General features: G+C 42.2%; 1 protein-coding gene across 8 annotated transcripts in view; it reads left to right on the top strand.

Annotated features, from left to right (window-relative positions):
* Positions 1-24,629, top strand: part of TAFA4 (TAFA chemokine like family member 4) — a 202,496-nt gene that overhangs the window by 87,257 nt on the left and 90,610 nt on the right. Inside the window, exon 1 of one of the 8 annotated variants that reach the window (XM_043442888.1) lies at positions 15,967-16,058. The exons of 6 other annotated variants lie outside the window; for them this stretch is intronic. The gene's annotated coding sequence lies outside the window, so the exon portion shown is untranslated. Of the gene's footprint in view, positions 1-15,966; positions 16,059-24,629 lie in introns of those variants that run through there. One more of the 8 variants, XM_043442887.1, reaches the window with a different exon arrangement.

The raw sequence follows: 24,629 nt of genomic DNA, 5'->3' as shown, positions 1-24,629 counted from the left end.
TGCATGAGACAAGTGCTCCGGCCTGGTGCACTGGGAAGACCCAGAGGAATCGGATGGAGAGGGAGGTGGGAGGGGGGATCGGGATGGGGAATACATGTAACTGCATGGCTGATTCATGTCAATGTATGACAAAACCCACTGAAATGTGAAGTAATTAGCCTCCAACTAATAAAAAAAAAAAAAAACCCGCCTGCCAATGCAGGAGACTCAGGAGACCTGGGTTCGATCCTGGGTTGGGAAGATCTCCTGGAGAAGGAAATGGTTACCCACTCCAGTATTCTTGCCTGGAGAATCCCATGGACAGAGGAGCCTGGTGGGCTACAGGGCATGGGGTTACAAAGAGTCAGACACGACTGAAGCGACTTAGGATGCATATGTATACTAAAATAGATATTGTTTAGTTTGTGTGTGCTTTTGAATTTTATATAAATGGAATCATTCTATACATTAAAAAAAAAAATGTGGTGGTAACTTTTGCACAGGACCTAAAATAGAACGTGTGTGAAGTCTTAGAGATGCGTTTTGATACTTTCTAGTGAGACCCATGTCTGTCCTTCGCTTATTTCTAAAGACAGATCAAAATAATCAGTTAAGTATCTCTGTGTGTATTATGTGTTTGTCTTCACCTTTCCCTTTTACATCTACATTTAAAGTGATGCAGATTTGAAAACTCCCCAGTGAATTGTGTTTGCTGAATAATTCCTATTTGTCAGCAAACTCGTTGCTAAACAATTAATTTACTGTCAATGCTTCAGTGATTGGAGGTGTGGCAGCAGCAGGCTTGTTCTGAGTTTTTAGTGGAAGAGTGAAGCTTGAACCCTAAATCGTGTATGTGTCAGAATTGTAAAGTCTGTGTCTGAGAAAGTGTGCTGGTCACATAGCCTTATTCTCAGATATACAGCAGGTCAACATTTCGCCTTAGTTATTCTGATAATTTAGGGCTAAGACTTAACTTTAGGCTGAAGTTTTTAAACTCTCTCACAATTCAATTTTCCTTAAGCGACAGTTTCAAGAAGACAAGAAAAACAATTATTGCAATTTTAATAAATCAGTGTAAAATCGATACCATTTGACTGCTGTGAAAGTGCCCAGGGCTAGTTGGTTATTGTGCTGTGTATCTTTGGGTGAGCTTCCTCTCAGGAATAGGGTATTTGAAGTCATCGGTCTTACCCGTTTAATACGCATCTCTTTTCTTGGGTTGCAGGTAGAGAGTCAGTGTAGTACAGAATCAGAACATTTCAGTGGGGTGGGTTAGCCCTAGCACATTCCAGACTTCTCAAAACTGGGTTTGAGATTGTGATCAACAGTGATTAAACCTGAGGGAAACAGGGGCCATGACGGACGCTTCACTTCTTCATCTTTGTGTGGCAATCCTCATTTCATACCATAACCTTTTAAATTTGGAAAAGGTGAGACCATAAGGTGTCTGTGTGAACGTGAAGTTGCGTTCGGTAATGTATTATACGTGAGCAAAAAAAAAAAGAAATCTGAATTAAATCTAAATTAAGATTAAAATCGTGAACACAAGAGATGCAGTATTTTCCATATAAGCCAAGACTCAACTGTAACAGGGAGGGTAAGAAGTCTGAGCAAAGCCTTCAAAAGTTTTGCTCAAGAAATGAAATTTTCATCATGGATTTCTTTCAGTGATTTTATTTGGATTTTTGGTCTTTGGTTTCTCTTTGACTTTTGGGGGATTCTTCCTGATTTTGTTTTTGGAATTTAAGTACCTATCATCCCTCATTGTTTTAAATTTATTTATTTTTAATTGGAGGATAATTGCTTGGCAATGTTCTGTTGGTTTCTACCCTACATCAACACGAATCAGCCATAAGTATACATACATCCTTCCTTCTTGAACCTCCCTCCCACCTTCCACTCCATCCCATCCCTCTAGGTTGTCCCAAAGCATCGAGTTGAGCTTCTTGTGTCGTACAACAAATGACCACTGGCTATCTATTTTACATGTGGTAGTGTATATGTTTCCACGCTAGACTCTTAATTCATCCACCTTCTCCTTCCCCCACTGAGTCCACACATCTCTATGTCTGTGTTGCCTTGGCCGCCCTGTAGGTGGGTTCATCAGTGCCATCTTTCTAGATTCCATAGATACATCTCGCCCCTCACCTCGGTAACCATCAAAGCAGTCAGGATGGCTCCTGCCCACGGGGAGCTCTGTCCTCTCCCTGGGGCTGCAGGCTGTATGTGAAGAGCCATCTTTGCAGAAGTACAGGTGAGCTTTGTTTTATCGCTCTTGGCTTCTTTCTTACACTTTACTGTTTTTTTTTTTTTTAACAAATCAAATGTTTGTGGCAACCTTTGATCCAGTAGGCCTGTCGGCTCCATTTTTTCCCAGCTGTGTTTGCTGTCTTTGTGGGTCTGTGTCGTCGTTTGGTAATCCTTACACTTTTTCAAACTTTTCCACTATTTATTTATTATGGTCTGTCTGACCTGTGATCTTTGATGTGGCCATTGCAAAAAGATTATGACTTGATGAAGGCTCAGATGATGGTTAGCGTTTGTAGCAATGAAGTATTTTAAAATTAAGGGATGTGAATTCTATTTTAGACATAATGCTTTTGCACACTTACTAGACTACAGTAACATCACTTTTATATGCACTGGGGAACTGAAAAAACTCACGTGTCTTGAGTTATCGTGATATTCACTTTATTGCAGTGGTCTGGAATCACACTGGCAAAGTCCCTGTGATCTGCCCATACCCTTTGTTTAACCGTAGTTGAAGGCTCCTGAATCCTACTGTGAAGTCTTACTTAAGCTGTGTCCTTGATGCCTGGAATATAATGGGTGCTAAATGAATATTTATTAATAGGCTGATTTTACCCATTTGTCACCATGGAATCAGTTATGTAATTTTCTGCTGGTGCTAAAAATTCCAGACAGTAACAGGCAGGTGTGAAAAAATATCCTGTTAACTTTTTGTTGATTATTAGGGTTCTCCAGAGAAACAGAACCAATAAGATATATATACATACACATGTTGTTGTTGTTTAGTTGCTCAGTCGGGGAGTGTCCTGCATCCTCTGACAACCGCATTAAGATTTTAATACTGGGAGTTTCCTGGTGGTCCAGAGGTTGAGTCTGAGCTTCCTCTGTAGGGGGCACGGGGTCTATCCCTAGTCTGGGAACTAAGATCCCACATGCTGTGCAGTGCAGCCAGAGAGAGAGAAAGATTTTAGTAGTGCCAAGCACACTCCAAAACTTCTGAACTTAAGCTTACAGGAGCAGTCGTAGTAGGATAACTCCCCTTTCCCCACACCCTCATCAACTCTGCGTGCTATCAGATCTCACTGATGTGTGAATATGGTAATGAAAACTACTGTCAGATTATTGTGACTTGCAGCTCTTTGCAGACTCTGTGCTGGGGGACCATTTGTTTTCCTTGTGCTGTCCTATCCGTTATCTGTTTTTGTCTTGGCTGTATTGTTTACTTGTCGATTTGTGAGAGTTCTTTATAAACTGAGGACCCAAGTACCTGGACTATCATTTCCTTGTATCTTCCTGCTTTTTCTTTGCCCACGATTCTAGCGAGGCTGTGTATTCTAGTTGGCTGTGTGTGTTTATGTATGTATGAGAGAGAGAGGGGGGGAGGGAAATGGCGATGGGAGGCAGGTGTTGTAAATGTCTAATGACCTTGCAGTGGACACGTGGATTTTCTCCCCAGAATTGTGCTCACCTGATGACACAGTCAAGGGTCAGACTTGAGACACTCTGGTCAGGTCTTTGGGTGTATCTGAAACAGCCTGAGAGTGGGAGCAAGCTGTAGAGAGTTAACTGCAGAAGACAGTGTACTGTGTCCAAAAGGACTCCTGACATCGTCCCAAGAGCTTTGTGGTTTGTGCTGGCCAATTAAAGAAACCGTGGCCCTAGGAAACCCTAGCTGGAAGTTTATTAGATGCTTTTAATGGCTCGGATTAGAACAACTTGCAGAAGGTTGTGTATAAACAAGGAGATATTTTCCAATCCCATCTCCTCTCATCCCTCTAAGACAGAGCCAGAGGGGAAGAAAGTGGGACCCCATCCCTGATTTGGGCAGATCAGATCGGGTGTTAGGTGTGGACCGAAGTTCACTTTAGTTCAAGTGTTAGAAAGCAAAAATGCACCCAATTCTCACAGAACAGGGAGCGGGAATCTTTAAGGCATTGATCATCTTCCACTAGAGTACAGAGGTGGTATTTTTAAGGAATTAGAAAACATGAACGGCCACTTTGTTGTTTTTTAAAATTCTGCCTGACACAGTGATTGAGTAGCAGACCTTGGGGACACGAAGAGTCAGACACGACTTAACAACTGAACAACAGCAAAGGAGACCATGTGGGTGTCTGTAGCCCCGAACCACAGAAGAGGTGCCTGGGGCCAATTGGTAGGTTACATTCTTTTAAAAGGAAGCCGGAGGTAACTCTCTTATTTCTTCAAGTAGCAGTTTGTCCTTTTGTTCCCTGTCCCCCACCCGCTGCCGCCCTTTCCCCGCCACTGCACGTAACACCATTTCCCCGCAAGAGGGCAGCACATGTAATGCAGCGGAAAGATGCTGACCGTTTCACAGACTTCAGAGTCATTTGAAATTAACCACTTAGGGATGTTTGTGACAGTTTCATTCGAGGTTCATGTGATGAGTTTGGGACACAAAACATCCTACATCCTGGAGGTTTATCCCTGGGTATATTTTGTTGTTGTTCCGTCGCTCAGTTGTGTCTGTCTCTTTGCGACCCCGTGGACTGCAGCATGGCAGGCTTCCCTGTCCTTCACAAGCGAGCCTAAGAATGAATATTTAGACACTTTAAATTTCCCCTTTGAAGACAGAATCATAGCTACTTTTCCTACACAGCTGAGAGAGTTGGAACTTGGGTGCTGTTGCTTTACAGGTTCATTTTAATAGTCCCATTTCTCCAGACAGCTTTAAATATGAATGACTTCGGTCACATTTAATTTCTGCAGATGCCATGGTGCCTAGCTGCTGCTTAATATACTCCGTTTTGGTGTAAAGTCTCCTGTTTAATACATTGTGCCCAGGTGTTAAGGCCCCAAGAAATGGGCGCACAGCTGAGAATGAGGCAGCAGAGCACAAGCGGATCTTCAGTAAGCCTAATCCTGGTTCTGCCACTTCTCAGCTGTGTGACCTTGTCTAAGTCACTTAACCTCTCTGAACTTGCTTCCTTATCTGTAAAAATGGAATGATGTAGTTGCCTACCTTATGGGATTATTGGACTGACTCAATGAAAAAGTAGGTGAAAGGATTAGTATATAGTAAACACTCATTAAATGCTAGCTGCCTTCATATTTAGAGGCATTTAGAATGAGCAGGAGTCTGGAAACTTTCAAGGAATAATTGAGGGCTCCGTATGGGTGGGGATATAATCAGTGACATAACGTTTGAAGCTTTATCATGTACAAGAGAAAATGCTTGTTTTTTTCATTGTTCTAAAGAGCTGACTGTAACGAAGAGAATGTCTTTATGAAGACTGGTGTTCCACTCAACCTTAAGAAAAGAACAAAGTTCTAACAAGGAGGATTTCACCACTGTTGGGGGCAGAGCAACCCCAGGGCGTGCTGAGAGTCCTTTTACCTTCCAGCCTTCAGCCAGGTCTTCTGTAGAGGGAGGCACCTCACTGATGGGGAGTCGTGTCAAGAACTGTGACGGGTCTGAGGCTGAACCTTCCTTCTGAGGTCTCAGGGCAGCCTATTGGTTTCCCGGATGCTGGTGGAAGACAAGAGATCCTAGGCCAGAGACGAGGGGTTTCTTCTTACCACACAGCAAGAGCACGTGTTTAGGTTAGCTACTGCTCTCCTTTCATATCTGAGCTGGTTCCAAAATCTCTCTGGGACTCCACTTCTGGAAAGTGGAGGTAATAAACAGTAAAAATCATCCTTAAGGAGTTGTAAAGAGGAGTCAGTTAATGTCTGGAAAGTGCTAAGAATTGTGTTTGTGCTGTGAATGTTCAATAAATGTTGGTCATCTTTATTGAAAACTGCCTTCTCCTTATGAGGGCATTCCATTTTATAGAGGTTCTGTGATGTTTACGTTTATGAAGTTTAGATTTTCTGTTTTTCTCTGTGATACAGGATAATTGCAGAATATGAATGTTGCACATGGGTGCCTTGTGTTGTTTGCAACTTTGGTTAAATTGTTTGAAAAGTAACTGCACCTAAATTTGGGCTCATGTTTCTGTCCCCTGTAACAGCTGAGATTTTATAGGAACCCTGCTGATGATTTTGATTGGAATGACTACTTTAGCCCCCATTTACAGAAAGGCATTTCTTTCAAAGATAATACAGATAGTTTTGAAATATAATTAGTCTGCATTGTCAGAGTTCTGACACGAGGGGGCAGGCAAGGCTTAGAAGAGCTAAACAGCAAGAAGCAGTATTCTAGCCTGATGTAGATGTTGTCTAGTAGAAACAGGAGAGCCACGTATGCAATTTTAAATGTTCTATATAACCACATTTAAAAAGTAAAAAGAAACACGTGAAGCAGTAATATATTTTATTTAATCCAATACATCCAAATATGATTATTTCAACCTGAGGACCAAGCCACATTCTAAGCACTCAGTAGCTACACGCAGCCAGAGGCCAGTGTAATCTGCTTAAGTGCAGGGGAATGAATTGCGTCTTAGCATTACTTTCTGAAAGATTAGACTTATGAGTTATTTGTATTTTCATGGGTCAGTCCTAGGGCACAGTGTTTTATCTTCCTTTTGTTCATTTAATTTCTTTTTAAGTTTTTAGTTTTAGTTCTTTTTTTTCTTGAATGACTGCTTCTAAATTTAGGTTAAGTACCAGGTACGTGGGGTGTGTAGCCTTCATAAAGTGTGGAAAAGATGGCTGCATTTCCTGATGAACTGCCTATATGATCATTCCTTACAAGTGTATTTTTTTCAGGGAAAGAAAAATGGCAGGATAGTGTGTGTGTGTGTGTGTGTGTGTGTGTGTGATGGCTTCAGCCATTTAGTCTTAAAGTTAGCCCCTGGAAGTTTATTTTGACCAATAACTGGTATTTATCCACTGGAGTGAAGTCCAATGATACAGATGTAATATGGTTTCTCCCCTAACTGTTTCCATCTTCCTGCTCTGCCCCCAGTGAATGGTTACTTCTTTAACTGTATGGGTGTATTTCTATGTAGGCAACTCCACAGGAGTATCCTCTATTTTACAAACCAGAAAAGGACTCTGGAATGGCCCCAAAGCCCATGTTTTGGTAGTAAAGAGGGTATCCATGTGATGATGCTTATTTGATTTCTCTGGGGAGCTTTTACATGAAGGAAACAGAGAGGCTCCACCACAGCTATGTTATATCTGAATCTTGCACGGTGGAGCCCAGGCAACTATATTATTTAATAGTTTCCTGGTGAGTATCAGAACCACTCATTCAGAAGAAAAAAAAATCAGAAGTTTGACTCAAGCTCTTGTCATGCTACAGTTTGATCCCAGTGGTGATGAGTTTCCATTTCAGGCTCACTACACACGATCAGGCTTGAAGAGAGGTCTGTTTGCTCCCTGTAGCGATGACCTCCATCTCCACTTCTTTGGAAGGACTGTGAAAATATTTGGTCATTTTGCACTGGCATGACTGTTCCTGGATGCTAAAAGCTCGTAGCATGAGGGATTCCATTGACCTCCCTTGGACTCTTCATTATTTTTGCCCAGTGCCATTTGATGGGCTCCTCTTAATCTCGGTGTTCATAAGAAGAAAAAGGAGCCAATTATATGAGGTGTTAATATTTGACTTCTTCTCATCTCAGCTGCAAGTTCAAGTCCCAGTGCCACAGACAAGGTCCCCTTGGCAAAATATCTGACAAATGAGCATGCGTCACATTGTTTTTTGTGGGGAGGAAGGGGTGTTTCACAGAGAGGGGAGTAAAGCATTTCAGCTCCTTAAAGGAGCTTGTGAGCCCCCGCAGGTGGCAGAGCAGGTTTTTTTTCCTGATGCATTTTTGTGCCTTTGCGGCAGAAGAGGCAACCCAAGGCCTTTGAAGAGTTCTCTGGGTAGTTAGGCCAAAGATTCTCTTTACCCCTGAGAAGAAAGCTCCTCTTTCTTTCTTCAAGCCATACCTTTGAACTTACCTAAACAAAGCCTACAGTTTGGGGTTTAAAAAGCCCAAGATCTCATCTGTGTGTTGGCTTTATCCAAGGAAAGCAGAATCTTTTCTATAAGGAAAACAAAATCATTTGGTAAGAAGAATCAGGAGGGTAGAGATGGGCATGGGAAGAAAAGTGAGGCTTTATGTTTTTCTAGGTGTAACTTGAATGCTGGAAATAACTTGGCCCATATGGTGATAGTAATATTATTGAAGGGATGTTCAGAAACCTATTAAAACTTTAATTCACTCTGAGAAGAGAGGGTGTACAATAGTTAAAAACTTTCCCACTCCTTATGGCATGTGCTGTCAGCGCATATGTCTTGGGGAATGTCTGAAATCAGATAAAAACTACAATCAATTTAAACTGGGCTGAGAGGGCCTGACTGGGTGGTTCAGTGCTTAAGAATCTGCCTGCAATGCAGGAGACGTGGGTTCAACTCCTGAGTCAGGAGGATCCCCTGGAGCAGGAAATGGCGTCCCACTCCAGTATTCTGGCCTGGAAAATCCCACAGAGGAGCCTGGAGAGCTATACTTCTTGAGGTCACAAATAGTGGGACACGACTGAACATACTTGCAATGTGTTGTGGAACAGGTAGTGAGGGATCCAGAAAGGGAAAGAGTAGAAAACTTTGTTTCAGGGAAAAGTAATATGGGCATGAAATAAAATGAAAGAATGACTACCAGTGGGCCATCTTTCTATAGTTTGTTACTGACTCTTGCATAACTACTTGCTAAAAGGCTAGAAGTAAATACCAGCAATCCAGGCATGTGTGTGGCAGGAGACCGTGAACAGTTTGAACTTGGTACAAAGTTAAAGGTGTGTGTCTTCTTCCCTCAAGCCAAACATAGTTCTGAGCTTTGCTGTTGGGAAAGCATTTGCAAGGCATAGTGGTCCAGGAAGTCATTTCTTTCAAGGGAACCATTGAAAGGCCTGGTTGGATTTGAGACACAGGTATGAATTTATTGCTGTTTTCTCTACCTGACCTTCTCCAGATGTCCTGCAGTCATCTAGCCAATTTCCAAAGTGCCAACCAGTGGAGACCAGTGACTCCTATTTGGAGAGATTCTATGTGTTTGAGCTATTACTAGTCAATCCTATTCAATCGGAAATATTGACTGTATATAAAGTGAGCAGTGGCTTATAAAGTAAAGTGTATGTAAAGTAAACAGTGGCAAGTAACACTGAATATTTTTCTAGTTAGTGGACATCTAGAAATTTGAAACATCCACACAATGGCTAGCTCAGCATTTTAGTTGCCAGATCTGTGTGTGTGTTTCTATTCTCCAGAAGAAAAATTATGGTGTTTGATTTTTCCAGGTGGGAGCCTGTCTCTTCTCTGTATGTTGTGCTGGTCTTGAGTTTGTTTCCAATGAGCCTGACTTGGTGACTCTTGGCTGTGTGACATGTTAGGACCTGGATTGTTCCTCTAAGTCACTGAAATCTTAAATTGCACCCTATTAGTTTTAGAATTTGTGATGATCCTGAAACGATGGGGTTGATATTTACCCATGCTCTGTCTATGAGAGGAGATTTGCTAAGCAAATAAATAGTGTAAACAGTGGGAGCTGTTGAAGTTACCTTTAAAAAATATCAAGTGCTTTGAAAGCATTTATTTAACAGGAAATCAAAATGCTTGCGCTTTGGCTCTCTGAGGCCCTCACTGTGTGAGTTATTGAAAAACAGTTATTCAGACTCTCTGGAAATGGGACTGCACCCTCTATCTAAAAGTTTTTTCATGAGGTTTAAATTAAATAGTGCAAAGTTGGGTATTACATTGGGAATTTAATGTATTTTTTAATTTTTTAAAACAGCTTTATTAAGGTGTAATTGACATGCAGTAAACTTTGTATAAGTGTGCAATTTGGTTAACTTTTAGCATACACAATATATATATGTATATATACACACACACCCACACACTCATACCCATGAAAACAGTCTCGATAGTCAAAATAATGAATATACCCATTACCCCTGAAAGTTCTCTCGTGCCCCTTTGTAATCAATCCCTCTTGCCCCTACCTGCACCATTGCCAGGCAACCACTGATCTTTTTTGCCATTATAGATGAGTTTCCATTTTCTGAAATTGTGTTTGAGTAAAACCATACGGGATCTATTCTTTTTTTGCTTGATTTCTTTTTCATAGTTGCTGTATGGTTTATCTGCGGTGTCATATGCATGAGTAGCTCATTTCTTTCCTTCATTTTAATTGGAGTATAGTTGCTTTACAATACTGTGATTTTTTTCCTGCAGTACAGCAAAGTGAATCACCTCTATTTTGGATTTCCTTTCCATTTAGGTCACTACAGAGTATTTAAAAAAAATAGTTTTATTTATTTATTTTTGGCTGTGCTGGGTCTTGCTGCGTGAGCTTTTGTCTAGTTGCAGCGAGTGGGGTCTATTCTCTAGTTGCAATGCAAGGGCTTCTTACTGTGGTGGCTTCTCTTGTTAGGGAGCAAGAGCTATAGGGCAGACGGGCTTCAGTAGTTGTGGCTCTTGGGCTCTAGAGCAGAGGCTCAATAGTTATGGCACATGGGCTTAGTTGCTCCATGGCATGTTGGATCTTCTTGGATTGGGGATCGAACCTGTGTCTCCTGCATTGGCAGGTGGATTTTTTACCACTGAGCCACCAGGGAAGCCCATGATAGAGCTGAGTAGAGTTCCCTGAGCTATACAGTAGGTTCTCATTAGCTATCTATTTTATACATTGTAGTGTGTATATGTCAATCCTAATCTCCCAATTCATCGCGTCCCTCTTTCCCTCCTTGGTGTCCATACATTTGTTCTCTAAGTAGCTCCTTTAATTGCTGAATAGTAGCCCATCCTATGTCACACACTGTTTATCCATTCACCTGTTGGTGGGCATGTGAGGGTGTTCCCAGTTTTGACTATTACAAGTAGAGGTGTTATGAACATTTCTTACAAGTGTTTATATGGACATATGCTTTCATTTCTCCTAAGGAAGTTCCTAGGGAACAGAATGGCTGGTTCATACGGTAGATGTATGATTGACTTTTCAAGAAACTGTCAAACTGTTCTCCAGTGTGGTTGTACCAGCTCACGCTCCCCCCAGCAGAGTAAGACAGTCTTAGTTCCTTTACTTTCTTGTCAGCACTTGGCATGTATTTTTAGTTTTAGCCCATTTACTAGGTGAGTAATGATATCATATATTGGTTTTAATTTGCATTTCCCTTATGACCAGTGACGTTGTGCATCTTTTTGTTTGGTTTTCTGTGTATCTGTGAAGTGTCTATTCAAATCATTTGCTCATTTTTTAGAAAGTTGGGTTATTTTCTTAATATTGAATTTTGAGAGCTCTTTACATATTCTCAATACAATTCCTTCATCAGAGAAGTGAATTGCAAATATTTTCTCCCAGTCTGTTCATTCTCTTAACAGTGCCTTTTGAAAAGCAGTTTTTTGTTTTGATGAGATTCCATTTACCAGTTTGTTCTTTTAGCTACCATGCTTTTGATATCTTTTGCTTCTAATTCAAGGTCACAAAGCTTGCTTTCTATGAAATGTTTTAATTTTAGTCTTGACGTTTAGGTCTGTGATTCATTTTGAGTTAATTTCTGTAGATGATGTACTTGAATGCATTTTGAGTAGGTAAGAAAGTACTACTCATTATAAATTCTCCTGTTACCTAGGTGAAGTTGCCGAGAGTACTTGAAAATAATACAATCATAGATTTATTCTCGAAAGACTTAGGCATTTTAGTAAGCCAGACTGATAGTCCCACACTAATTAGTCTGAATTAGTGAGTTAAAATAACGATGTCCAATAATGTAAACAATACAGCTCTACAGATAAGGATATTTTAAACAGAGTACATTTGTGAAGCTGCTGACAGTGAGAGGACTGCCATCCTGGAAGCCAGGAAACCAGCTCTTCTTCCAGACTTGGGCAGTGACCAGCTGTATAGACCATGACAAGTTTAATCTCTTGGCCTCTGTTTCTGCAGCTGTTAAACACAGAAGTTAAATGATCTTTGTTCACAGAGTGTGGCTCTGTTCACTAGCGGTGGGTTGGATTCTTATGGGTCTTTATGTTCATCCCAGTACCAGTAACTGACTAGGTTGAATAGATGTCCCTCAACTGTGTGCAGCTTATTCGTCAAGCTTGCATTGATGGCATCTGATGGAAAAAATAGAAATTGACTTAAAGGGGCTTTGACTTCCTATTAATGCTGTGTCAAGTCTACATTTTCATAATCAAAGACTTATCAACAGGGCAACCACTGTTTGATTGGAAATACATTGTAAACGTTATTCTTAGTAGTAGAATGTAGTGGCTCAGCTGGTAGAGAATCCGCCTGCAATGTGGGAGACCTGGGTTTGATCCCTGGGTTGGGAAGATCCCCTGGAGAAGGGAAAGGCTACCCACTCCAGTATTCTGGCCTGGAGAACACCATGGACTGTATGGTCCACGGGGTTTCAAAGACTTGGATACGACTGAGCAACTTTCACTTTTCAAAATAGTCTAACTCATTTTAGCTGGGAAACCTGTGTCCAAATGATCTGCTAAGGATTTTTCAAACTTGGAGGTGTAATGAGGCTGTGAGGTGCTACTCGTTCGTCGTTTGTGGCTAGTGGCTTTCAGCTGAGATGGCAGTTTGTTCTGGTGGCTCCAGCCCCAGGTGGGTAAACGTCTCGGCTCTCCTGCCTGGCCCATGACAGTGTTGCTCACCCTGCTCCATCCACACCACTGGTGGCTCAGAAAATGGCCTGTGTGGTAGGTAGAGTGATATATGTATCTTCATAGCTCAGACTCAAGGGTGGAGTTAGAACTTCTCTCTGTGGGCATCCTGTAACATGTGCCAGCTTGGAAGCCCCCAGGAACATGTTAATAAACAGGTCAGTTAGGGGGAAATGAAGCATCCTTGTAGGGACGGTCATGTGAGCTGTATGTTGCTTTCTGCTTATTTTTAGTAACTGTTTCTTATCTATGGCCTTCCCTGGTGGCTCAGTGGTAAAGAACCCGCCTGGCAAAGTAGGAGACATGGGTTTGATCCCTGAGTCAGGAAGATCCCTTGGAGAAGGAAATGGCAACTCACTGCAGTGTTCTTGCCTAGAGACTTCTATGGACAGAGGAGCCTGGCGGGCTACAGTCCAAGGGGTCACAAAGAGTCAGGCGCATCTGAGCAACCGGGCAACAGCCGCACATGTCTGTAAATACATGGTATTTGCAAATCGCTTGGGCTTTTAACTTAGAGTATTTTATTTTTGTTTTATATTCTTTTCATTTATTAGTTGGAGGCTAATTACCTTACAATATTGTAGTGGTTTCTGTCATACATTGACCTGAATCAGCCATGGATTTACATGTATTCCCCATCCCGATCCCCTCTCCACATGTATTCCCCACCTCCCTCTCTACCCGCTCCCTCTGGGTCTTCCCAGTGCACCAGGCCCGAGCACTTGTCTCATGCATCCAACCTGGGCTGGTGATCAGTTTCACCCTAGATAATATACATGTTTCGATGCTGTTTTCTCGAAACATCCCACCCTCACCTTCTCCCACAGAGTCCAAAAGTCTGTTCTGTACATCTGTGTCTCTTTTTCTGTTTTGTGTATAGGGTTATTGTTACCATCTTTCTAAATTCCATATATATGTGTTAGTATACTGTAATGGTCTTTATCTTTCTGGTTTACTTCACTCTGTATAATGGGCTCCAGTTTCATCCATCTCATTAGAACGGATTCAAATGAATTCTTTTTAATGGCTGAGTAATATTCCATGATGTATATGTACCACAGCTTCCTTATCCATTCGTCTGCTGATGGGCATCTAGGTTGCTTCCATATCCTGGCTATTATAAACAGTGCTGCGATGAACATTGGGGTACACGTGTCTCTTTCAGATCTGGTTTCCTCGGTGTGTATGCCCAGGAGTGGGATTGCTGGGTCATATGGCAGTTCTATTTCCAGTTTTTTAAGGAATCTCCACACTGTTCCCCATAGTGGCTGTACTGGTTTGCATTCCCACCAACAGTGTAAGAGGGTTCCCTTTTCTCCACACCCTCTCCAGCATTTATTGCTGTAGACTTTTGGATAGCAGCCATCCTGACTGGCGTGTAATGGTACCTCATTGTGGTTTTGATTTGCATTTCTCTGATAATGAGTGATGTTGAGCATCTTTTCATGTGTTTGTTAGCCATCTGTATGTCTTCTTTGGAGAAATGTCTGTTTAGTTCTTTGGCCCATTTTTTGATTGGGTCATTTATTTTTCTGGAGTTGAGCTGCAGGAGTTGCTTGTATATTTTTGAGATTAAAGAGTATTTTAATATAACTGATTTCCTTTGCCCTCTTGTGAGTTTTATTTCATGCATTAACAGTATTCGGAGAGGAAGTTTGTAGAGTCACCATGACACAAAAAAGATGAGGAATTTCTGTGAGCTTTGGGAACCTCATCTTAGCCTCCCCGCCCTTCACAAGTCTGGTAGGTGGGTAAGGGCAGCAGGTAGCACAAGCATCTCGCAGCCTCCTCAGAGAACTCTTCCCCCCCAAGGGAAGTGACTCGCTGGTCACGTGGGAAGCTGCTCTATCATGATGTCAGATGTCCAGAGAGGTGAGCTTCCCCTCGGGCCAGCGGGGAGAGGGAACAGCAGCAGGCAGAAGTGAGATCACTTGCACCATCAGGCAGAGTTGGGACATGGAGCTTGTGTGTGACTAGTTCTGGGGGAGCATCAGTAAAGTTGTCATTGTACCAGTCCCCTCCCCACACCCCTGCTCAGGTGTCCAGTAGTGAATCTCCATTCCTGACATCTGTCATGTCGGTCCGCTTTTCTAGCAGGTGGGGGAGATCAGATGATAGATCATAGATGGCTTAGTTTCCTGCTGAGTCCTTGGGCCTTTTTCAAACCATTTGGTGGTGGTTCAGTAGGCTCTGAAAATCTCCCATCCTTTATGTCTTAGCACAGAAAGAATTTAGCGAGAGACAAAGTAATAGATAAGAAGTGATTTATTAGACTAAGATGCTTGGGAAGCTTACAAGCCAGGCAGGTGAGAGGGTGCCATGCCCCACGAACTTTGTGGGCTACAGTTTTATAATCAAAGGAAAAGTGGGGAGGAGGGAAAGACTGCCTTCTTCCTCATTCTTGAATAGATGTCACACTTCCATCATAGGGGCTTCCCTGGTGGCTTAGACGCTAAAGGGTCTGCCTGCAATGTGGGAGACCCGGGTTCAATCCCTGGGTTGGGAAGATCCCCTGGAGAAGGAAATGGCAACCCACTCCAGTAATCTTGCCTGGAAAATTCCATCGACAGAGGAGCCTTGTAGGCTACAGTCCATGGGGTTGCAAAGAGTCAGACACGACTGAGTGACTTCACTTCTTCACTTCTTCCATTATCAGTTCTTTGACTGGTATGGGCAGGACAGTTTTCTTGTCCTTATATGGCCAAGCCAGGATTGTCATGACACTATGGAAAAATTAATTTAGCTCTCTCTGTTCAGTGAGGGTATTTCACTTTGAAATGTCACCTTTCCATAAAGCATTCCTTCTCATGTGCAGAAAGCATGTCCTAGGAATCATTAACTTACTGAACTCACTGGGCAGGACGTGGGTCTCATGCTACCACTGGTTTAATGTTTAGGGGCATGTCTCATGCTTCTGTTTATGAATTTTGTTGGTAAGCAAGCCTGCCTGATTTTGTGGTTAAGCAAACGTGCTTCCTTGACTAATCATTAACTTATTAACCATTGTTAACCATTAACATGTTAATGTTATCTCCCATACTTTTTTTTAAATAACTTACAGTGCCCCAGTGGGATTAAATATTTAATCCTTTGTCCCTTTACTCTGTTCCTGTCCCTTTCTCTTCGTGGAGAGAGGAGGAAGTGGGTGCTGGAACACCTCCAGGGCTATGGGGTCCTCTCTGAGTCTGCGGAGCTGGGCCAAGGGGAGGCGGGCGCTCTGTCCTCCTTGGTGAGTTCCAGCACGTGTCCTGCACAGGTATACATGACTTTGTGGCCCTTATTGTTGTGTATGAGCACGATTTGTGTGTGTCTCCCTTTCCAGGCAAGAGTTCCAGCAGCGTAGGCACAGGGGTCTTACTTTTGTTTCACAAGATACCTCACACACTGATTAAAAAATTAACAGAGTGAGTGAATATTGAATGCAACAGGACATTTTCTATCCGAAAGCACAATTTCCCAAGGCCTGTCATCCTAGCTTTTTGGGATACAAGTGGGAGAGAGTTTTCACGAGTTAGTTCCTGAGAGTGAATGAAGAAGAAACCAAGATTCCAAGTGCTGTGGAATATTCCATTGTGAATGCTCATCACAGGTGAATTCTTCATTTGCTTAGTCAGACAGTTAGATTGTTCTTGCTCTCTGCCATCCCAAACAGAAAGAAAACAAACAACAATGAAAGTGCCCTGGTGATAATCCATGTGAATGTCCCTGTCTGGAGCTCTTCTGGAATTTTGGGGATATACGGATGGGTGGGAGGAATTACTAGGTAGCCAGGGACGAGGGTGAATATGTAATATTACAAAATGCTAACAGGTGGGCTGGCCACAGCAGTCACTCTCTTTTGCAGTCCCTGAAGCTGTGTGTGAGATATATTCTGTGAAAGGAAGGAATTTGAAGGCAAAGATTGTAGACGATAATATCTCTGCCTCGCTTGATGAGTTTTGGGGTCTTAGCCCATTGATTAGTATATATGATTAGCATTTTGGGTCAGGGGCCTAAGTGCTACATAAGTACTTGAGGACTTAAAGTATTCTTTGCATTTATAGGATTCAAGCGTTCTACATAAACATTTGTTGTTGTTGCTAAGTTGTGACTCTTTGCGACCCAGTGAAATGTAGCCCACCAGGCTCCTCTGTCCATGGGATTTCCCAGGCAAGAATACTGGAGCAGGTTACTATTTCCTCCTCCAGGTGATCTTTCTGACCCAGGGATCGAAAACCCACGTGTCCTGCATTCGCTGGTGGATTCTTTACCTCTGAGCCACCAGGGATGCCTAGATACATATTCAGTTCAGTTCAGTCGCTCAGTCATGTCTGACTCTTTGCAACCCAATGAACCACAGCACACCAGGCTTCACTGTCCATCACCAACTCCGGGAGTCCACCCAAACCATTGAATCGGTGATGCCATCCAACCATCTCATCCTCTGTCGTCCCCTCCTCCTCCTGCATATTAGGCATTCAGTTTTAATTATGTAGTATTGTAAGAAAACCTGGTGCTAGGAATAATTGAAAGGTAGTTTTTGGCCACTGGTGATTGAAATAGTTCAGTTCACTTCAGTCGCTCAGTCGTGTCAGACTCCTTGAGACCCCATGGACTGCAGCACGCTAGGCCCACCTGTCCATCACCAACTCCCGGAGTTTACTCAAACTCATGTCCATTGAGTCGGTGATGCCATCCTACCATCTCATCCTCTGTTGTTCCCTTCTCCTCTCACCTTCAACCTTTCCAACATCAGGGTCTTTTCAAATGAGTCAGTTCTTCGTATCAGGTGGCCAAAGTATTGGAGTTCCAGTTTCAGCATCAGTCCTTCCAATGAATATTCAGGACTGATTTCCCTTAGGATGAACTGGTTGGATCTCCTTGGCAGTCCAAGGGTCTCTCAAGAGTCTTCTCCAACACCGCAGTTCAAGAGCATCAGTTCTTCAGTGCTCAGCTTTCTTTATAGTCCAACTCTCACAGCCATACACGACTACTGGAAAAACCATAGCTTTGACTAGACAGACCTTTGTCGGCAAAGTAATGTCTCTGCTTTTTAATATGCTGTCTAGATTGGCCAAAACTTTTCTTCCAAGGAGGAAGCATCTTTTAATTTCATTGCTGCAGTCATCATCTGCAGTGATTTTGGAGCCCCCCAAAATAAAGTCTGTCTCTGTTCCCATTGTTTCCCCATCTATTTGCCATGAAGTGATGGGACCGGATGCATTGATTTTAGTTTTCTGAATGTTAAGTTTTAAGGCAACTTTTTCACTCTCCTCTTTCATTTTTATCAAGAGGCTCTTTAGTTCTTCTTCACTTTCTGCCATAAGGGTGGTGTCATCTGCATATCTGAGGTTATTGATATTTCTCCTGGCAGTCTTAATTCCAGCTTGTGCTTCATCCATCCTGGAATTTCGCATGATGTACTCTGCATATAAGTTACATAAGCATGGTGACAATATACAGCCTTGATGTACTCCTTTCCGGGTTTGGAACCAGTCTGTTGTCCCAAGTTCAGTTCTAACTGTTGCTTCTTGACCTGCATACAGATTTCTCAGGAGGCAGTTCAGGTGGTCTGGTATTCCCATCTCTTTAAGAATTTTCCACAGTCTGTTGTGAGCCACACAGCCAAAGGCTTTGGCATAGTCAAAAATAGATGTAGCAAAAGTAGATGTTTTTCTTGAACTTTTTTGCTTTTTCGATGATCCAGTGGATGTTGGCAATTTGATCTCTGGTTCCTCTGCCTTTTCTAAACCCAGCTTGAACATCTGGAAGTTCGTGGTTCACGTACTGTTGAAGGCTGGCTTGGAGAATTTTGAGCATTAGTTTGCTAGCGTGTGAAATGAGTAGAATTGTGCGGTAGTTTGAACATTCTTTGGCATTGCCTTTCTTTGGGGTTCGAATGAAAACTGCCCTTTTCCAGTCCTGTGGCCACTGCTGTGGATTCCAGCTTTGCTGGCATATTGAGTGCAGCACTTTCACAGCATCATCTTTTAGGATTTAAAATAGCTCAACTGGAATTCCATCACCTCCACCAGCTTTGTTCATAGTGATGCTTCCTAAGGCCCACTTGACTTCGCATATCAGGATGTCTGGCTCTAGATGAGTGATCACACCATCGTGGTTATCTGGGTCATGATCTTTTTTGTATAGTTCTTCTGTGTAATCTTGCTGCCTCTTCTGAATATCTTCTGCTTCTGTTAGGTCCATACCATTTCTGTCCTTTATTATGCTCATCTTTGCATGAAATGTTCCCTTGATGTCTCTAATTTTCTTGAAGAGATATCTAGTCTTTCCCATTCTACCTTTTGTTAGAGTCATGAGTCCTTGCTGGTGGTTAAGCTCGTGGCAAAGCCGTGTGCTGGGCTGACTTGGTGCAGCTTTCACTGGACGGATGCAGCGCGATGCAAGGTTGATGCCTGGTTGGGAAGTTCTCTGCCTAAATTATTTCCATTATTTCCCAAGTCTCAGTCCATTAACTAACTTGGTCAAAAGGCCAGGAAGAGAAATGGCATTCTCGAAATATTATTAGCATTTGCGGTGAATGCTAACTACTCTACATTTACAGCCGATTAAGTTTTGCTCTGTGTTTTATTATAGCGTATGACAGGGATTTTGAGACTGAATTCTGTTAAATAATAAATAGAACCAGCAAGGTCATTTTCTACCTGACCAAAGGTAAACTTTGCAGCAGGAAGACATGAATGAAGAAACAGGTCGAGCTAAACATCTCAGGAGGGTGGGGAGGCAGGGATTCAAGATTTTCAGAATCAAAGAGAATCGAACAGATGCTGGGGACTTGGTGGTGGTCCAGTGGCTAAGACTCTGGACTCCAAAGGCACAGGGCTGAGGTTTGATCCCTGATCAGGGAACTAGATCCCAAATGCTGCAACTCATACCTGGCATAGTCAAATAAATATTTAAACATAAAAGAAGTTTCTGTAACTGGGAAGAATACTAAAGGACAAGAAAAAAATTGATCAAATGGATGCCAAATAAACACCTGGAATGAAATGTGAATATTGCCAATTATTTATTGCCAGTGATTTGATGGATTTTTTTTTCTCACCAAAATTGTTAGGGCTTGAAGCAGGGGTCTCCAAGTGACAGCCCACAGGTAGATTAGGCCCATGGGTGTGTTTTGTTTGGCCCAGATGATGTTTAAAAAGCATCTTCAAAATCAGTTGTATTGTTTGAAAATCACAGGGTTGCACACATAAATCCAGATTTGGGGCAACACTAGGTTTTCCCCTCTGCTTTGTAGCAGCTTGCTGTAGCTGACTGCTGGCTGCTCTCAGCAGATGGGCCATTTTTCATCCTCTTTGTCACCTGCTTCCCTCATTTATGTTGACCCCCTTGACTCTGAAGTATAAGCAATTGAGTTTGAGAGCCTTGACTCCCATGTTTCAAAATGAAGACAAAGATAACTAGAAGATTGGGTTTCAGGTTTCAAGCCTCTTTGTTATTTTATAGCGTAGTGGTTAAGAGTTTGGGTTCTGGGATCAAAATTGCATGGAAACATGTACCGGTTTCTTCCAGTTTAGCTGTGTGACCTTAAGAGGGTTATTTAACCTCTCTGAATACCAGTTTTCTTGTTTAAATTGGACCGCAGTTTTCTCTGCCTCCTAAGATTGTTACAAGGATTCCATTTGCGTCTGTGTGGATGTGTTTCCATTCAACACTATCACACACATAAACACACACACCACTTAGAGTAGTATCTCGTTCATGCTAACTCATATTTTTAAGTAAGGTTTGGTTGAAAAAGGAAATTTAATTGATAAATAAAAGGATAATTTCTCTTTTACTCACCAGTTGAAAAAGGCAAAAAGTGATATTTTTCAGGCTTCATGTGATTTTCCTTAAAAGGCAGGTGTGCTAGGTTGATGGTATTATTAACTCCATTCTAACTTGACTACAAAAAAGAAATTGTCAAAGCTTATGGACATTATCCTGCTCTTGATATTCTGCCCAGCAGTGAGACTTGAGAAGATGGTGCATTATATAAAGGATGCCAAACATTTCCACAAAGCGTTTTTGTTATGTATGTGAGCCTTGTACCTTGTACATGAATCAGATGGCTCTAGTGATGGCTTCCATAATCCACTTGAGGAGGTGGAGATGATTCCAGGCTGATGGATAAAGTGAGCAGGATCTGACAGTCCACAGGGGGCGGAAAAGCAGGATCAGTCTCAGAGACAGTGTCTCATGCAGGTAGTTGATGTTTGATATGCAGATGGAGCATCAGAAATCAGATTTAAATTATTGGATGATGGAAGGAGATGGAGATAAATTGGCCTGCTTTAATCGTTATGTCCTCTCTTGACTAGAATCAGAGCTTAATATATTCTTTTTCTTCAGCTGCTTCTTATTCTAAAAGATGATGTTGGCTTCCAAAGCTATTTAGTGCTAAAACTAAGTGCTATTTCTGAGTGTTTTCCCCCTCTCTGGAACTCTTAACACTCAAGAAAATTAGTAACACATAACTATAGTACATGTATGTGTGTGTGTATGTATATGCTACATATATGTATATGGATTTACATTTCACTTCTATATAATGTATTTTAGGTAATGATAAATTAATACAGCAATCACAGTAGGTAAAGTGAGGTGAAGTGAAAGTTGCTCAGTTGTGTCCGACTCTTTGCAACCCCATGGACTATACAGTCCATGGAATTCTCCAGGCCAGAATACTGGAGTGGGTAGCCTTTCCCTTCTCCAGGGCATCTTCCCAACCCAGGGATTGAACCCAGGTCTCCCACATTGCAGGCAGATTCTTTACCAGCTGAGCCAGCAGGGAAGCCCTAGTAGCCTGTAAAAGTCATTTTTAATCTCAGTGATTTGATGGTAATTAAGAGCATTATCTGGGTGATAAAAGACTACCATCTGTGGGTTCTAATTAGCTAACACCTACCATTATTTCTTGTCGATCCTTTTATCCCGTGGAGTACAGGCACTGTTTCCGTCCTTCCAACACTGTGTATGCAGACAGTGCTCGGCGAGTCAGCAGGTTATGATATTTCTTTTTTAAGAGGGACTTTGTCCTTTAACTGTGCCGTGTTGTTTAACACGTGTGCCTCCAATTTATCTGAGTTTTCAGAACTGGTTATGTTACGGTATTTTGACAATTTGCATAAAGCGGAGCATCATTGAATGCCATGGTGAAAGGGAATGTGCTTGTCACACTTGGTACCGATAACAGGTACATGGAGGCTGACAATAAGAATGCTCAGGAATTTAAGCTTAATTCAGAAAGAATGTTACTACATCCTAATGAGCTTAATTAATATTAATACCTAGAATGATATTATTAACTAATCAGTATACTGGGCCAAATCCTCCATGCCGTGTGCATCCCATTTGACTTACTGTCACTCGTGGAGTCTGTGTTGTTACCTCCTCACATGCGCGCTGAGGCTCAGACCTGTTCAGTGAGTGGCCCACTGTCACACAGCCCGCAGATGGTGGAGCTGGGGCTGGAATGGTACTGGTTTTCCCCCTTCTCTCCGTATCCCAGTGCTTCACCAATGATAGGTTTGGTTTCTGGGTTGTGGTTCTCACCTGCATCTCCCTGAGAATGGCTGAGGTGGAATTATCGTATATTCCATCCATAGGGATGCTGACAGCTCCATCGTGGGCTGAGTGAGTGACTTTCTCAATACTGACGTGTGCTAGGCGTGAGAGCGGAACCGTGTCTTGCTTTCCAGCTTAAGCTTCCTGCCATTCTTAGGAGTTAATTTGAAAATCACATGAGGTTTACGGCTCCATTGCCAGTAAAGTCTGTTACCCCAAGAGGTTGCCTAATGGGTTGAAGCCACAGGTCAAGAGAAGTTTTCATAGACTCTGGGAGAATGTTCTGAGAGGAGTGAGATAAGTTAGACATGCTTGGGACCATCTCAGACTTTGGCGATGGATGCTATATGAGGCAACTGTAAGTGTCTGCCTTATTCCTCTGTGCCTCTTTACACATAGGCTCTCGGAATGATCCTCTGTTTTATTGTTATTTACTTTTATTGAAAAATGATGGCTTACAATGCTATATTAGCTTCAGATATACAACAGTGATTCCATATTTTTATACATGAAGAAATGATCACTATGCTAAGTCTAGTCACTGTCTGGCATCTATTTTTAAATTAAGTATGACGTAAATAACAGCGCTGCTGCTGCATTGCTAAGTCATGTCCAACTCTTTGCGACCCTGTGAACTGTAGCCCGCCAGGCTCCTCTGTCCATGGCATTTCCCAGGCAAGAATACTGGAGTGGGTTGCCATGCCTTTCTCCAGGGGATCTCCCCGACCCAGGGGTCAGACCCTAGTCTCCTGCTTGGCAAGCAGATTGTTTACCACTGAGCCACCTGGGAAGCCCTGACATAAATAATACAGAGTGTTATTTTAAAACCTTTAAAAAGGTAAAGCTGCCTGAATCTCCCAGTTGTCTTCTCCCATCGTGCCCTTACTTGGTTTTCTCCTTAGGGTAACCACTTTTGTAAGAGTGGTGTATGAATCTGCTAAGATTGTGTCATCTACATGTAATCAACTAAACGTAATAAATCAGTCTATTGTGCCCTCTTAACAAGGAATCTAGGGGTGCATAGTCCAGAGAGGCACAACTGTTCAAAGATGCAGACTCCTCTCTTTCTGCCTCACCATCCTTAGTTTGCAACTTTTGTTTTCATTGTGGCAAGTTGGCTGCTCTAGTTGTGGATAGCCTGCCTGCATTGAGGGCAGGAAAAACAGGAAAGGGCAAACAGAAACAGGTGCGTGGCCGCTGATTCTGGTCCTTTTTCTAGGAAAACAGTAACTTTTCTGGAGACCAGGAACATCTTCTTATATTTAATGGTCAGAATGTTGTCACAAACCACTTGGGAAAAAAAAAGATGTTTCTCATAGTAAATAAGATGGGATAAAGGGATGTTGCGATGGTATTTATCAGTGTCTGCTTATTCATTCTTTCTTTTTTCAGAGAATTTATGTATCTGTTTAAGTATGTATAGAGTCCCTCTCTCCTTTTTTAATGTAACTGACGTATACTCTCGATATTGTTCTGCAACGTATTTTCCCCACTTGTCAGTTTGTTACGTTAGTAATTTATTGGGCTTCATTACAGAAATAAAATTTTCCTCCCATTATGAGTAAAATACAAGAGTAAATCAAGCTGTTTCTATCATACAGCAAAACTTTGCTGATTTTAACCATTTTGCATAGAACTCCATCTAGATGATAATTTACTGTTTACTTTCTTGAAATGAAAAGATACAGAACATAATTGAAATCTTTGGTGTCAGCCACTTTAGAAATAACTAGTTTGGAGTTTGGGGAGAGCACCCAGCATAGTTCTGTTATAATTTAGATTTTCTTTCTTACTGAGCTTTTTTTTCTTTTAATTTTATTTATTTTTGACTGCACTGGATCTTTGTTGCTGCACGGGCTTTTCTCTAGCTGTGGTGAGTGGAAGCTGCTCACTAGTTGGGGTGTAGGGGCTTCTCATTGTGGTGGTTGCTTTTATTGGGGAGCATGGGCTTCAGTAGCTATGGTACACAGGCGTAGTTGCTCTGAGGCATGTGGGATCTTCCCAGACCAGGGATCAAACCTGTGTCTTCTGCACTGGCAGATAGATTCCTTACCACTGAGCCACCAGGGAAGGCCTTTACTTAGGTTTTCTAGAACCACCTTTTACTTATCATTGTCAATTTTCTGGCCCCTAAGGACTCCACTGTTCGCTGTTTATGAGTTTTATTCTGTTAGGAGTTTGGGACCAGAGGTATTGGAATTGTATGTCAACCAAGAGTGAGTTGGAGTGTGTCCAGATGGTTACAAGTAAAATACAGACATAGTGTGTTGGGAAA

The sequence above is a fragment of the Cervus canadensis genome, chromosome 22, assembly GCF_019320065.1.
Source record: "Cervus canadensis isolate Bull #8, Minnesota chromosome 22, ASM1932006v1, whole genome shotgun sequence".
NCBI classification, from domain to species: Eukaryota; Metazoa; Chordata; class Mammalia; order Artiodactyla; family Cervidae; genus Cervus; species Cervus canadensis.
This window is presented reverse-complemented; position numbering and strand designations above follow the sequence as displayed.